This window comes from Marmota marmota, unplaced genomic scaffold (assembly GCF_001458135.2).
Source record: "Marmota marmota marmota unplaced genomic scaffold, marMar, whole genome shotgun sequence".
In the NCBI taxonomy this organism is placed as follows: Eukaryota; Metazoa; Chordata; class Mammalia; order Rodentia; family Sciuridae; genus Marmota; species Marmota marmota.
In genome coordinates this window covers 12,263,001-12,270,611 of record NW_025999880.1, presented here as the reverse complement: position 1 = coordinate 12,270,611, position 7,611 = coordinate 12,263,001, and positions in this window count along the sequence as shown.

Here is a 7,611-nt window from a genome sequence, read left to right as displayed (position 1 = left end):
GCCCCCCCCTTTTCTCTCCTCTCCTAATTCCTTGGGGGGGGGGGAAGGGGAGGAAGAAAGGTGGGGCCTTCTGCTGCTGCTGGCTTCTGCCTGCTCTCCAACTCCTCATCTTTTTAGCACAGTGTGCTGTGTCTGCACACTGCTCCCCCCTGCCCTCGCAGGCACTTGGCCTCTTCCCCAGTTGCATCTAAAGTCCTTCTGAGGGACACCTACTCTGCAGCCTCACGGCCCTCCCATTCTTCCAGCCACCCACCTCTACACATTGGTACCCTGAGCCACCCCTGTGTTGGTGCAGGGGGTTACTTATCCATTTTCTGTCCTGAATTTTGTTAGACTCAGGCCTCCTTAAGGAGAGTGACTTGATCCCTCCCTTCTGAAATGGAGGACTCCCCAATAGTCAGAGTGTGAATGGCCTTCCTTCTTTTCCTCACTCCAGCCTGCCCTATGCCCCACCCACCTGCCTGTATCCTCTGTGCCCAGTGGCCTCCAGGTCCCTGCTTCTTTCTCTGGCCAGGGCCTGTGGGTATGTGAATGCTCTAGACCAGGCCCTTGACCCTGGGCCACCAGGGGACAACCCTCAGACACCTCCGAGTGTTTTCCCCCTGCTTTTTAGCCTAGCGACCTTGGGGAGCCGCTATTCCGTCGTCTCCAGCTTCCTTTGAAAGGAGAGCACATTTTTAATTAAAGTGGAAAAAGAGCTGAAAATCTGTTCGCATTTAATCATCTTGACGACCTTTTTGCTTAAGAGTTTCCAGCTGAGGGGGGGAGCGCTGGGGAGGGGAGGCCAAGGCATTGCTGATCTGGGCCTGGGTCCGGAAGGGGGAGGGGGAGCCTCTGCAGGGATGAATAATGGAGCAGGGGCGGAGGTGGCTGGGCTCAGAGTGCCGACACAGCACTTCCCCTGCGAGCAGGATCCTCCAGGAGGCGCCCCCCACCTCCCTCCTGGGCACCCAGTGGGCTGGACAAGAACCGGACTCAGACCCCAGGGGCAAGACAGGGCCAGTGTGGGAAAGATGGTTTTCTGGTTACAGGTGAAAAAACAGGCCTGGAGGAGCCCAGGGAGTGGTCCCTGTCATATAGGGAGTTGGGGCAAGGCTGAGGGAGAACCCATCACCTGCCTCCTACTCAAGGCCATCTTGCCACACACAGCTGCAACTGCTCTACAAGCCCCTTCCCCTCATCTGCTCCTCTAAGAGAGACGGAATACACAGTGCACGCTGCTGGCCTCAGTTTCCCCAACTACAGGTACCTCTGGGCTGTTTTTTTTTTTTTTTTTGGTACTGGGGGTTGAACCCAGGGGCACTCAACCACAGGTTATATCCTCAGCCCCTTTTTTATATTTTATTTAGAGAGACAGGGTCTTGCTGAGTTGCTTAGGGCCTCACTAAATTGCTGAGGCTGGCTTTGAACTTTCAATCCTCCTGTCTCAGCCTCCCAAGCCGCTGGGATTACAGGCATGTACCACCACTTCCAGCCTTCTGGGCTGTTCATTTCTGAAATCCAACCAGTGGCCTAGAATGTGTAACTGGGAACCTTGTGTCCCCCCTCCAGGTGTGAAACACCCCTGTTTGACTTAGGAACCCCTTAGACTAGGAGATCCCCAAGGCCATGAGCTCTGGTCCTGTCCCAGCAGAGGAGAGAAGAGAGGAAAGTATAGTGATGTTAAAGTTTTCTCCATGTTCCAGACCACCTCTGTGCTCCTATGGGCCTAGAGATTGTGCCTTCCTCCTCAGAGCCTCCGGGCAAGGGCTCTGGTTTTTTGTTTTTTGGGTTTTTTTGGGCAGTGTTGGGGATTGAACCCAGGGCCTTGTATATGCAAAGCAAGTACTCTACTAACTGAGCTGTACCCCTAGCCCCCAGACTGAAGTTTCCCCCAGGCTAGAGCCACACATCTTCTTCCTCCTCCAATAAGGTGGCCAGGCAGCATGTGCAGTAGTGACACCAAAAGAACTGATGCAAGAGAAACTGGTGCCTCAAATCTGCTCTTCTGCAGTTCCTAGCCCTGCCTCTCAGGTCTCCTGGAAGAACAGACCCTGCCTTGTGATGGGTGGGACTGGGAAGTGATTCTCCTCCTTCAGTTTCTCCCTTTCCGGCCGCCAAGGGCTCTTCCCTCCAATGGAGAGGGGTGAGATGACTTTGTCCAGACTCTGCATCCATGCCCTCTGCCCTCCCCTGCTGGAAACCAACCCAGACAATTGCACTTGACCCCACTTTCCAGACACACTAGAGTGTGATAAGCTTGAGCCTGGGACATCTCCTCCCCCAGAAATTCCCGTGGGAATTTCACTGGAGCCCAAGGCCTGCCACAGCTCTGGTTCTTATCTGCAGCAGGAAGGACCCTGGGCCCAGTCTCCAGTGATGAAATGTCATCTCACCCCTCATCCGGTCTCCAGCCTGCAGGCCAGAAGCCGCCAATCAGTAATAGCATCTAACACAATGAGACTAATTGACATCTCTCCAGCTTCCCTGACTTTCAAAACACGTTTGTACTCAATGCTCACTTGATTCTTCAGAATTATTCTGTGAAGCTCCTACCTTAGGCCCATTTTATGGATGAGGAACTGAGGCCCAGGGCAAGGAAGGGCCGAGCCCAAAGCCATATAGCAAATAAATGGAAGGCTGAGTTTTCCAATGGTTCATCCTCTTACCTTCCCACTTGCTGACTCCACCATGAGGCAGTCCTAGTTTGTCTTTAAAACATCTTACCTGCCCTTGAATGTAGGGAAAAAAGTGAGGAAGAGGACTGAATCCTTCAGAACTCCGGAGCAACCCTGTGATCTCAGGGGCTGGGAAGGATCAGAGGTGAGAGTTGGGAGGAACACCCTAGTAGAGGGCTGTTATTGAAGAAATGAGTGCTCAGAGAAGAAAGAGTGTCTGGGCCACAGGGCCCCTGTATCCCTTCCCTGTGCCCTTACCACAAGCCCTGGAACTTTCTATTCAAGGCCTCAGGATAGCACTGCCCACTCTAGGTACCCCCTCTTCAAGTCTGGGGAAAATTGAATCCCTCTCACCTATATTTGAGTGACTCAATCAGATCTTGCTGTTCCTTTGCAGTATGCAGGGGTACAGCAGGAGGCAGGAGGTGGCCTTTGAAGGAAAAATGGTAGAGGGGAAGACCTTGACTTATTCTACTGTTATGACACTGGAAGAGAGAGGTCAATTTCAGGGGGGCGTATGTTATGCAAGCTTCAGGATGGACGTAGGACATGTTGTCGAGGAATGTGGGTTGGATGGGCTCCTTGCGGGACAGAATGGACCTAGGAAGGTGGCACTGGCCTGAGACTGGAGCAGACAGTGCAGAAGGGCACTGCGCAGTTGGCCCACTTTGACACTCAAGTTAAGTTAACTGAACTCCAAAATTGCTAACTCCTCCCACCCCTCTCACTACTAATTCAGCTCCAGAATTAAACCTGCTGATCCCAAACCAACCCTGGCCCCTCCGCGGCCACTCATTGGACATCTGCCTCTGCCTTATAGCCCAGAAGGAGGCAGCTCAGAGCAATCTCTGCATCATGCTTCAAAGCCACCAAGCAGGCTCCTCATGGGGAGGACAGGGGGAGTGGGTTTCACTTACCTTGCCTGGCCGCCTGCCCAGGGCAGATGGAAGGCAGCTGGGGAGGCCCAGCACTTCCTCTGTCCCTCTCCCTCTTATTCTCCCTTAGAAATCCTTGTCACCTTACCCCCCTCCCTTCACTCCCTCTCTGGTTGGACATGGGAATTGGGGGACAGTAGTGATCCCCTCAAGGCAGGAGAAGGGAGAGCTGGCAAAGATCAGTCTCCTGCCTTGCTTCCACCCATCCCACCAGGCCCCCAAGTGCAAGGGAACCTGTGAGTGGCAGCTGGAGGCGGAGCTCAGTCCCTCTGAGATGAGCTTCTCTCTCTCCTGACCCACACAGTGACTGCTCATGGTCCAGTGGGGAGAAGGCTAAAGGAGCTGGGGTGGAGGGCAGGAGTCACTTGGGAATGGTGGGGTGCTGGTGAGAAGGGACACTGGAGGGCCATGCATAGAAGAGTGGGGCAGCAGCAGAAGCAGGGACCATGTTTTCCTTCTGGGCAGATGGCAAACCTCTTCAAGTCTCAGTCTCCTCATCTATAAAATGGTGACCCCAATGCTGCCTTTGTGGAATTGCAGTGGGGATGAGGGAGATAGTTGTGTGAATCTTGTGCTCACAGAATGGTCTAGAAGTAGGAGTTCTCTTGTCTCTTCTCCATTTCTGCTTGGAAAGTGGTTGCAGCTGCAGGCTGGTTCTCCAGTTGCTGCTGGGGACATGTGACAGGCACAGGGAGCTGCAAGCTGTGCATTGCCTAGGGACTGAGGTGAGGCGGCTGGAATGGAAGGGGAGGAGAGGGAGTGTGAGTTAGGGAGCTTCCCTTCCTGGAGTACCAGGGTGACAGTGGGGTATGCAGAATAGGGAAGGTGTTGTGCCTCCTACTTGAACTGCTGTAGTCTAACCCACCACAACCCCTCCCAGCTCCCTGCTGAACTGCATGGATATTCTCTTCCCTTTTCCCTTAAAGCCCCTGTGGGTCCAGGAAGACTGAGGGGCCCTTGTGGGGAGAGAAGGCCTCTCTGTGTGCAGCTCTGTTATAGGAGTCTGTTCTGGGGGACCCTCCAGGGAAACTAGGCTCCCTTGGTGTTCCTGCCTGGTCCCACTTGCTGGTTACCTCCTAAGAGGCTGCTTGCTCTGCCCTATCCCTTAGTTGTGGCTGCAAAAGCTGAAGATTAGGGGGGAAAGAGCTGAGGAGAGGGTCCTTTGTTGGGCCAGAGGAGACATTTTTGAAAACTACTTGTTTGGAGCCAGAAGTCGTGACACTGGGGAGTCAGGCTCCGTCAGGCAGTGGCTCCGTGAGGCTCCAACATGCATCCCAAGAAAAGGGATGAGCCAAAACATCCAGTTTTCATTAGAAACAGGAATCCCTGTAGTTTGTGGCAGTGCAGATGTAGGAAACAGGTGTCGTCATCATTATGGCGGTGATTGTGGTGATGGTAGTAACTAACGATCAAGTGTCAGAGTAGTGACGGTATGACCATGGTCATAGCAGTTGTAGTAGTAGTTGGGGTGATTCTGGTAGTGATGCTGAGGGTGGTGGCACGGTGATAGTAGTCATAGTGGTGCTGGGGTAGGTGTAGGTAGGTGGTTGTGATGATGTTGATGGCACTCATGGTCATCGCAATTGTGGGTGGTGGTGGCCATGGAGGGGCAGGGGTTGATATAGGTGACTGTGATGGTGACAGTGGTAGTGATGATAGTAATTATGATGATGGTTGTCATAGAGATGCTGGTTTCAGTATAGGAGGTCATGGTCATGGTGACATGGGTGTCCCAGAAAAAGCATATCCTGATCACAGCTGTGCTACAATCAAGACAAAGTGCCCCATTAAAAATAACCCTCACATTAAATAACACACCAGGACATCAGCTCCACGTGGGCAGCTGCTTTTCATCACCACTAAATCCCCAGTGTCTAGAAGATTGCGGGGCCTATAGTAGGTGCTCAATACATGCACGTGGAATGAAGAAGGGATTGAGTCACTTCCACGATGAACACTATATTACCTCATTTGACACCTACCATCCCATTTCACGATCCTCATCTCCTAGATGAGAAAACTGAGGCCAGAGAGATGATATCACCTGCTTACGACCACACAGGGATAAGTTATGGAGGCAGGGTTCTTACTCAGGCCTGTGGGTCTCCAGTGTAGGGCTCTTTCCTCGACACACTTCCCAGCCACTCTCCCCACCAGTGCTCAACAGTACATCTCAGTCTTATGCTCTGGCTTAATCATAGAAATATTGCTAATAATAGTAACAATTGCTGTTTGTAATTGTTCAAGTAAAGCTTAAATGATCAAGACCATGGAAATTATTAATAACCCAGGCCCAGCCATAGTGGTGTGGGTCATATTAAATTGTGTTGAGATGGATAACCTTGGCAATAATAGTAACTTGGATCATAAATTAATAACAGGAGTATTTAAATTAATGCCACACTGTCAATACCCATGGTAGTAAGCAGCTTAATGCTGCTGTTAGTACTAATGTTGCCCCTTCCTGCCTTCCATGAACTCAGCTGAGAGGAAAGCAGGTCCATAAAAGCAGTGAGAGGAGGAGACATTTAGAAGAGTTCCCCATCCGGGAGGAGGGCATCCTCAGAGACTTCTGAAGAGGTGCTCACTGCCTGGCCTCTTTTGCCCAGCCATGGCGGCTTGTGAACATGAATGTTCAAAGCCACAACGATGTCTACCTGTGTTTTCCCTTCAACTTCACTGGTTACACATGGAAAATTCAAGAGACAGAGTCCTGCTTCCTGGCCCTGTGGATGAATAGCTTCCGCTGATCTAGGAAGTCACCTCCCAATGGCTAGCAGGCCCACTTTGCAAATGCTCTTGGTCTTCCCCTTGTTCTATCATTTGGTAGGGGCTTTGCAAACCCCCTACCCCACCAGCTCTGTGCTTCAGGGCCTTGATGGCAGAACCAGGAAAGGGTGGGAACAGGCAAAGGGTGCCTTTCTGGGGGTCGGGTACTTTCCACAAAAGATTGGTGGCACACTCACTAGGTTGGCTGGACATGTCATTTAACCTACCAAGATTTCTAGAGCATTACAAGGGTAATGCTAGGGATACCTACATAGCACATGGATGGATACATGGACATAAATGCATTCAACCACTTTCCCATTGATTCCATTCTACACAACACTACTGAACACCTACTGTGTACCAGGCTTTCAGATAAGAAGACAGTTCCTGCTCACAGGAAGCTTATAAAACTCTTGGAAACAGTCTAGTGAAGACTGTTATTGAGAATACATCTATTTGTTTATTATGTACAGGTGTGTTTATGAATGTATGTGTACTTATGTGACTGTACACGTGAGACCTCATGTGGATGTGACATGTGCACATGTGTGTAGATATGTGAATGACACATCACATGTGCATATCTGTATGCCTGTGGAGGTGCCCATGAAGGACATGCAGGTTTACAGGTGTGCATGAGGATAGTGTGGGCATATGTGAGTGCATAGCACATATGCAGGTGAGCATGAGAGTGTGTGCATACTGCTGGATTTTGTGTGCACACCTGTGACCCCTTCAAACCCATCATTTGAGAATTCAAATGATGTTGGGATGGACTCCAGCTTGAATGTCCCCGCATCATCTGGTCAGGCCACCTGCATCCCTCCCTCCCTCTTGGCCTTTGCCCAGAGATCCCTGCCCTGGGAAGGGGATGGGAGGGGCGTGGTAGAGAGTGGACCTGGATGTGAAGGGCAGGGAGGTCAGTGGACATTCTTGCTGATGACGGCTGTGTAGGGAACCAGGCACCCGGGAATAAACTGAAGTCAGAGATGGAGAGAAGTGTAAGAGAGTGAACCCTGCGGCGGGCCGCAGCCAGAGGGAGAGGAATGTGAGCCGCACTGGGGACGCCCTGGCCCCTGGGCCCACAGAGTCCGAGACCCATGCGCAGTAGCCCACCCCCGGCACTGAACGCCCGGGTGAAGTGGGCCGGGGCGCGGAGAAGCAGCAGCGGGGCTCGCGGGCGCGGTTCTCCGCAAGCCTCCCCTCCTCTAGGCTCCCCACCCGGAGGCTGCTGGGCGGGCGGGCGC